The 9216-nt window shown below is 34.0% G+C and overlaps 1 long non-coding RNA gene across 1 annotated transcript; it reads right to left on the bottom strand.

Moving 5' to 3' along the window:
- Positions 1 to 2577: 2577 nt before the first annotated feature.
- On the bottom strand, positions 2578 to 9141 carry LOC115919068. The gene is made up of 5 exons (XR_004066528.1): positions 8786 to 9141; positions 6293 to 6351; positions 4499 to 4592; positions 3885 to 3953; positions 2578 to 3350 (listed from the first exon to the last, which is right to left on the bottom strand). It is a non-coding gene; the product is annotated as an uncharacterized LOC115919068 (long non-coding RNA).
- Between the last annotated feature and the right edge of the window lie 75 nt (positions 9142 to 9216).

Raw genomic sequence — 9216 nt, forward strand, 5'->3', positions numbered from 1 at the left:
TCCTACTATTTTCTACAAAAATATTTATCAATTATCATGAAGGTCATAACTTGTGAATCATATATTGATTATATTATGAAGTAAGTACAGTTCAACCATTATTTCCTGAGATTTTCCTGAAACATCTTTGTTATCAAAAATATATTTTTGTCATGTTATTTATGTTTTTGCTATTTTTTTTTAATGGTAAATAAATTTATTTTGAAGGTGAATCTAGATCTGAATCTGTTTGCCCCTTTGTCCACGAGTTGGTAATTCTTTGTTACATCTGACTCAAGAATAAATTTGTTGGGCACATGCCCAGCTGAACTACTCATGGTATCAAATACTAAAAATAAGCCATTTAGCTCAAACTTTTGAGAAAAGGAGGGATCAAAATCTTCAGCAATACAAAATTTGTTAGCTGGAAAGTGTAATGTCAACTTTACCCTTTGAGGTAAAATGTTATTAATTTAAGTTATTAAGATAACATTGAATGAAAATAGACTGCCATTCATTGTATCTACTTTAATATGAAAGTAAGTAACTTAAAGAGCCAATGTTTTCGTCACTCGACACTACTTGCAAAAGCAGCACTCACAGCACATCATCTCATCCCCTAACAAACACCAACAAATATTAAATCCATATGCCACTCTTTTTCTCTCTATTTTGATCTATGTACTCATTTTAATCTCATGCAATTCTCATTCATCTTCCTCATCATTTTCCTCTTTATTTAATTATTTCTTTATCTCCCATATTTGTTAAAGGTGTTCTCTCTTCTACTTTCCTTTCTCCACGAAGGGGGTGTGTTGCACACAGTGTAGTAGTAGTAGTACATGTATTTTAATTTTTTGTCCTGGGCAGGTGAGATTTGAACAATAACAAGCTACGTGCCTCAGTTGGATCATGGCTTTGAGCTTTATTACATGCATTAATTACCCAGAATAATTATTCATAATGCAATGAAAGAAATTTGACAAATGCACAAAACTTGTTGTGACTCTCTTGGAAATAAATACACAAATACACTGTATGTTATAGATATATATATACATATACACACAAAGTTATTGCATAGTATTTGAATCTAATAAATAATTACACTGTTATTAAATACACAAATAACTATACAAAAGTCTCTTTTTTTGGCGGGGGGGGGGGGGGTCCAAGTTATTTGTTTCTTCATCTTTTTTTAGGCAGTTTAGCCCACATACTCCTGAAAAAAACAAAGATATTGAACAAGATAATATAATGAAGTAAATGACACTTTACACTGTTAAAGTTAAATGCACTTTCATACATGACTCTCTGTTCTCCTACATATTCCTATAACAGCGCCATGTACCCCCCCCCCCCACCCCCACCTTTCCCGGCTGCCATGGACTCAAGCATTCATGCTTATGATAGTTGGCCTCTGCGTTTATCTTGATTCTTTTACTTACCTCTATATATACTTTCAAGTTTTCAATCATATGCATTTTTATGTGTGTATTCCAGTTGTCACTCTTTATGTAAATCAATTATATTATATACTATTATTGTTATTTGAATGTTTTGTATTTGATTTATCAATAAATGCAGGAACATCTGCTAACAAATATGAATACCATACATGTATTTGTATACTTATCTTGAAATGTTTTAAAGAAAAGTTGGCATATACACATGTACAAATCATAAGAACATGTTTACCTTTCCCAAGAAATTTAGCAATATAATCTAAATTTACTGAGTAAGTTACATCATGGGAAGTTGGGGTCAATAAAGTATTCCGACTCAACTTTAAATCTGTGAATGGTCAGAAGCAGCAATGTACAGTATATGATAAAACATGTAGACCACAATGAAAGCTCATCTTAACAAACTTGAATGTACATATAACAAGTTAATTAACCTGGTCGTATTAGTCTTTGTATACTATGATTATCTTTAACCTCATAAAATAATATGTCTCATATAAAAACATAGTTACCAATGTTCCAAGCTTCCTCTTATATTTTACATACATTTTGATCAGTGCTCTAAATTAGCTACATGTACATGTATTTAAGTAGAGATCATCTTGTAAGAAATGGTCTACCGGTATATACTATTGAAATAAATTTGTATAGATTTATTTACATGTGTATTGCTAAGCTGAAGTCCATCATCCATTAGTCAACCTTAATTATTACAAAATGGGAAATTCAAATACAGTTTATCTCAAATAAAAAAACAACCAGAAAATTTAGAAATTGATCTCAAGGTACACTAACAAATGAATACATGTACAGTGTGTATATAAAATATGAATAAATATACGAGTTGGCTTGTCCTGGCATGTTCACGAACAAGTTCACCTGTGTTTTCCCTGGACATCATCCTTTAGCCCCCAGAATTGCACAATACCAATACCAATTATTTATATCAAAACAATGAGGATTTAGCTGAAGGCTTGCACCTCAATATTGCTACTATGTCAAAATTTTCAGTTTGAGATTCACATGGCTTTAGTGATCTCATCTTTCAAACATTCATACATTTTTCATCATTCTGATTTATTTCAAACGTTTGCCATTCTGTTTCTCTTAATTTCTGCTTACATACAAATGATTTTTTTACAACGGTTGTTTTGCCCTTTAAATTGGACTTGAAGTCCAATTTTGTTCTACATATAGTGAGTCAACTCAACAGCCATGAGCAGGAAATTAATGAGCATCATTGGGATCAAAAGAGCAATGTTTGAGGGGTATGCTCTTCATTATCCCTTTAACGAGGAAAGCAAAGTCTGGAAGGAGTTGAGATGGAGCTTGTTCAGTTTGGCAAGAAGAATCATTCACCTGGCAATAGGCATTTCTTTAAATAATTGTAGAGGTGTAGCACAAACAGAACACATGTTCCAAATATACCTTGCACGGTGACATCTCTTCATGCTTGTCAAGCATCCTTTATCAATCTACACTGCAGTATGCAAGCTCATCAACTCTAAGACCTCTAAAGTAGGTTTGTGGCCATGTGATCCTTGATTATAATTGGCATATTTTGACAGTGGTTAGTATCACTTTGTTTCTACCCCAACCAGACCAATATAGTGTCTATCTTGTGTTTGGCTCTTGGCTTGGCCTAGCAACCAACTCCAATGGATCGTGGTTAAAAAATTAGTTTCCTCTTACAGATGGTAGCAGTAAAGATCCTTTCCCAGATGTAAATAAAAAGCAGATACATGTATGAGTGTTAAGTGCCAATTTCAATGAAAACCCAGTGAACTCTTCCAGGCAGTTTGTGTCAGGTAACTGGAGAAATATGTAAAGGGCGTTTCCTTGTATGGCCTGCTCTGTTCACTTCTAACTCACTTCTGGTTGGGCTTTAATGGTCAGGCACAAGTACTGTGTTGCAAAGAGATTTAAAGTAAGACAATTTAGAAAGAAAATATATTAATAATAATCATGTTGTTTAAAAAAAATAATTGAAGATACAAATTCATATTACTCATATTATCTATGAATAAGTTGCATTATCAACACCAAGCTTTTTCTTATTCAAATGAGTTACTCACTGCATACAGACCAATAGGAGATCTTCAATCATGTAAACAAAACAAATCTGTATTGTTCTTCCTATTCTGACAAAAACATACATGTATGGTGAACATTCATTGCTTATGCTGCCCCAGTTTTACAGAATAATCTCTCTCTATTACTCTCTATTACTACAATAGACAAATCTCAGTCTGCTCTTAATACACATTTTATTTATTCCAAATGCTAATCAGATATAAGGAACCTCAATCTGTAACCTATTTTGAAGTATTTTCTCTTTAATTATTATCATGCACTATACAAGATAAATTATCATTACTATGGGTATTATTATTATCAGTAAAAGGTTCTAGTACAATATTCATATTCATTCTTAATAACCTTTTCTTTTTCTTTTCTGGCTCTTTGTCTTCTGGTGCAATGACAATGAATGTCTCATCTGCTGCTATACTATAAAGAAAAGAAAATTACAAGAAAAAGGAGAAATAATAAATCTAAATATGTTACAGTCTAATATACATCTGTAGACTTAGCAAAAACACAGAATTTGATAAGAAAATGTAAAATAGCATGATCAAAGATTTTATCTAAATAGTTTAAAGAAAGGCAATCGAGAATACATATAACATCGTGCTGGAGGCAGAACCTTTAGATAATTGGTAATAGCATGGAAAGTGAACATATCCACAATAAAGTGTAATCACTAGAAATTGTAAAAATCAACACAATTATGTCAACTTATTCAAATATCAATACATGTATTTAAAATAAATTTAAAATAAATAACTGGGGCCAAAATTTGGTTGGCATTAGGGATACTAGGCATGGTCCCCTAGTGTCTCCTGGCTATGCCTAGTTGCAGTTAAAGGGAAATCCAATCTCGACAGCAAACTACTCTAGAGGAGAGCAGAACAATTAGAGAAGTAGGCTGGTGAAGTTTGAATGAAATCAGACAAAACATGAGAAAGTTATGCATTTTTGAAAGTTATACTCACTATAGGTCTAGGCTTTCCATATTTGGCTGGATCTGTAATGTCTCTATGATGTAGGGGCGGACAACTTTTCCATTTGTTCCAACACACAAAATTACTAAAAATCAAATATAAATAATGAAATTTATGACTCAGGAGGGTCAATTCTCTTTAGAGGAACTATAACACTGCTATCTATAATATATTTTGAATCTTGCCCGAAGGGAGAAGGCACTTACAAGAAAAACAAAAAATGATGACTTTTTTGTACAGAACAAATGAGAGAGTTTATGTCATAATCCTTTCACCAAACTGCCAATGTGAAATTCTCATAGACTTAGTGATCTCATATCTCAAACATTCATAACTTTCTTATAACGGTACTGGCCCAATATATTTCACTCTATCGCCATTCTTATACCCTTTTTTTTTCTGCTGTAATACAAATTAATGAACTTATTTCAAAGGTAGGAATGCCCTTTAAACTTGTTCATTTACAAGAGCTATAACAAATGAAATCATTATGACATGGTGCTTTAAAAGTCTGTACTTTAATACTATCTCTGACAGCTGAAGACAAAATTCTCTACGATGATTAAAATAAAGATACTGAAATTTACTGCATACATATTCTTGTATATGGCATATCACATTATATAACATCCCTATGTGCTTCCAAAGAGTTAGGAAATTATTACTGAACCCTAGCTTTAGCTTAAAGCGGTTATCAGGGCAGTGCATTTCAAGGAATAATCCTATCAGGTACCCATTTACCTCACCTGGGTTGAGTGTGGCAAATGTAGATTAATGTCTTGCCAAAGGACATTAGTGCCGCGGCGGGACTCGAACCGCGGACCTTGTGATCCACAGTCCCGTGACATATCACTCGACCACGGCACCTCTACGTGGTATAAACCTATACTTGAATTCCAATTCGAGACATTAATTTACAATTGCCACTCTCCACTCAGGTGTTAAATGGGTACCCGGTAGGATGCGAAAGTAGTTTGCTCAGCATTGTGAGCATCTGTGAAATGACACCTGGCTGGAAGCTCCCAAGGGAGTAGAGAATGAGCATACATTGTGTGCGGGCAAGCCTGAATCTGATGACCGGGGTAATAATATATCTGTAAAGCACATTGGTGATGCATACTGTACATACATTGTTGATGTATTAAGCACTATATAAAAGCGTAATATTATTTTTATTATTAATTTATTCCTACCTACTTTCTTATTATTCTTATAATAGTGATTACCGGTATCCCTTCTTAAGCCTTGTCCACTTATGCCGCAGTATACTGCCAATTTTGTTTAATGACATGAACCGTAATCTGCTTAAACTTTCTTTATCTTATAACACAGATCTCAGTAAATAAGCGTAGGACCTTTGTTACACGCAGTTGCCATTAATACACATTTAAAAAGTGCGGAGTTGTTTTGCTGCAGTTTACTGCATCATATTTGAATGAGCCTCAGTTGTTCATGCTTCACTGGTTCTACCTCACATTTTGTTCACTTATCATATCTCCTCCATCCAGTCTCTAATCATTTTTCTTTTCCATTTTATAATTATTGATTCCTTACTCTTATAATATTCTAATATTGAATGAGTAATTATGACTGTAATTTGCTATTAATGAATTTATATCAAGTATTTTAACAAATAAATTCTAATGAAATACAGCCCTGTGTCAAAAAATATCTTTAAAATTTCAATATTGAATTAATAAATATGTGTGGTTTAGACAATCAATTATACACACAAAAACAATTACATTGAAAAAAAGTAAATAAAATCAACAACACTGTTCTTACCAGTTACCACCATCTCCATCATCCCCAAACAGAACTTCAATAGCTGTGCTACCTTCTATCTGAAAAATAAAAACAGAATTAAATATATCAAAATAGTGTATCTACATCTACTACAGATCAAAACATTATATCTACATCCATAGAACAGTAAGTCAATATATACTACAGATCAATTCAATACATTCTTATCTACTATAAAAAAATGTACTGTAAACTATGTATATATAACTACAAAATATTATAACTATACAGTGTATCAATATCTACTTCAGATCAAAACAGTATATGTGAAATCTATATAGAGCATCTACTCTGAATGAAAACAAAAGTATATCTACAATTCTACATGTATATCTCGTATTTAAAGATCAAAGATCAAAGTAGATGATAATAAATGCGTTGGCTCAGTCAGTAGAGCGTCCGCCTCACAACCAGGAGGTCGTGGGTTCGAACCCCGGCCGCATCATACCAAAAGACGTTAAAAGACGGGAGTTGCTGCTACCTTGTTTGGCGTTCAACAATAAGGGATAGAGCAACGTCGATCTGGCGCTGCTCAGTGGCTGCCGGGCTCACGATCAATTGGGCAAAAAGAATTTCCATTTTCGGTTTAACTTAATAAAATTTGGAGTGAACTTTAAAAGATTATTATTATTATTATTATTATTCAAAACCAGGGGCCATATTCTGAACCCTGTGTTATCTGTAATATTGTTTTATCTTTCAAGATAAGATAAAGTTGGTATTCTGAAAATTGTTGTAACTTTTGTTGTATCTTTACTCTGCTCTCATTTATTTGGCCACGCCTGCGCTCAAACTTTTGTGCGGTTGTAATCATGTGTATTATTAATACAATCCCACTTAAAGCTTATCTGTACTAGTTTATAGGAGGGATTACACCACCCTGCATGGTCACTGGACAGGTGGTTATGGTTATCTCATCAACTCAGCTCTTAATTAACATAATTAAAAGAGAATCATGGGGATCAATGGTAACTGATTAGGCATTGTTTTCTCTATAGAGGGAGCAAGTAGCTACAAGTAGGACAGTGTGGCTTTAATCCTCATTTGCATATGCGTACGATAGATAATATGACAAAATAATTGGTATTCTGAAAATTGTTGTATCTTTTATCTTATCTTATCTTGCATAGTATTTACAACAATATTTACAATAGGTAGGGGGGGGGGGGTTGTATCTTTCGTAGTGATAAAATGCCAATACTATTACTAATAGACGAGTTGGAAGAAGATTTTGTGTTGACCGGAGACATCACAGATGATCTGAGAACTTTCTAAGAAATTACATGAGGAAGCGCAATAGCTCAGTCGGTAGATCAGTGGTTCGAAACCAAGTCGATGCGCTTTGGTAAGGCATTAATCCTCACTACCAGGTAAAGCCATCAGCCGTCTGGTTGCTTACTTACAAGCATTTATGCTTTCTTAGCAGTCAGGTAAAATAACCAAACAACCAATTTTAAGTTTGGCTAGGATATGACGATTTATGTGTGATGTCTCTTAACCACTATAAGTGAAAGTGTGACTTGTCTTCATGATCCAAGTGTCACAGCGAATATAATGACGTGCATAATAAGCGCTCAATTAACTAATTACGCCCAAGATCTTTAGTATGACATAAGGTTCTCCTATTGGTTGACCTAGTCTACTTATCAATATCATGCTTAGACTAAATAAAATAGATCTTGATTGGTAGGGTCCATAAAAATGTGCATGTCAAAGATAAGATAGAGGCGGTCCTTCAAGAGATAACACAGGGATAAAATGATTTTTAGAATACCAACTTACAATAATATTACTTATTAATATTCAGCCGTGTTATCTCTGGAAGATACAACAAAAGATAACACAAAACTTACAATGTTGAGAATACCGCCCCTGGTAAAAGAGTTTAGATGAAATGCACATAGATCTAGATCTACAACACTAACATTCTGAATTAATATAAATTTAATGGCTGCTGAAAGCAAAGTGTGCAACTGTAGTGTTAGTGTGTTACTGTAGTGTTAGCTAATCTATTATCTAGTTAGTTGCTAACGGCGTAACGCCTACTTTTAGATCTGTTTTTTTAACTAGACCTAGATCTAGACTCTATACTTTATATTGTACAGTGGAAGTGGAAGTTAGGTAGTGTATGACCTCTTATCATGTATCCTTACGTTATACCCTCCCTCTTAATTAGGTCCAAGTCTAACATTCATCATGATTATTTCACACACTGCGCCGAGGCCGCGGCGGTGACGCGACAGTCATCGACGGTGCGATGTCCCCTTAGGCTTCGGCTTTACGTAGGCGCACTCCCCGCTAGCGCTGGATGCTGAAAATGAAAACTTTTCTTGGTTTGTCTTATGGCTCCAGTTTGAATTGCTTAATTCATCAGCATTTAAAACTCATTACATATATACTTTTCTCAATACGGAAGCAAAATAAGATTACTTAAATAATCAGAATGATTTTAAAAAAGGAAATTTATGCTACCTTTTCAGGACCGTCGACTCTGCCCAAGTGTTGACAGCGTAGTTTTCGATAAATTCGTAGCTTCAAATTGATCAAGAGATCAAGTACATCATTTTTTACTTTAAATGATTCAAAATCATAAAACACGAGAGGGAGTTAAATCTAAAATATTACTTTGATTTTTGAAAATTATTTGAGACACTTCCGAGTTGAAATAATCAAATAGAATGAAGAAATTAAAGAATACAAATAATAATGTTTGGCGTGCGTAATACTACGATGGCGCTCCACATCATATTTGGTTCACTTTCACACTTGTGAAAGTGAAACATCGGCAGAATCGGCGCTTGTCAAAGTGAACCAATAGGGACGCGTACAAACGTGGTTCACTTTCACACATTTGTTGGTTCACTTTCACATGTTAAATCTCTCTCTCTCTCCATCCAGCCTCT

Source organism: Strongylocentrotus purpuratus, unplaced genomic scaffold, assembly GCF_000002235.5.
Source record: "Strongylocentrotus purpuratus isolate Spur 01 unplaced genomic scaffold, Spur_5.0 spur5_scaffold_5, whole genome shotgun sequence".
Taxonomy (NCBI): Eukaryota; Metazoa; Echinodermata; class Echinoidea; order Camarodonta; family Strongylocentrotidae; genus Strongylocentrotus; species Strongylocentrotus purpuratus.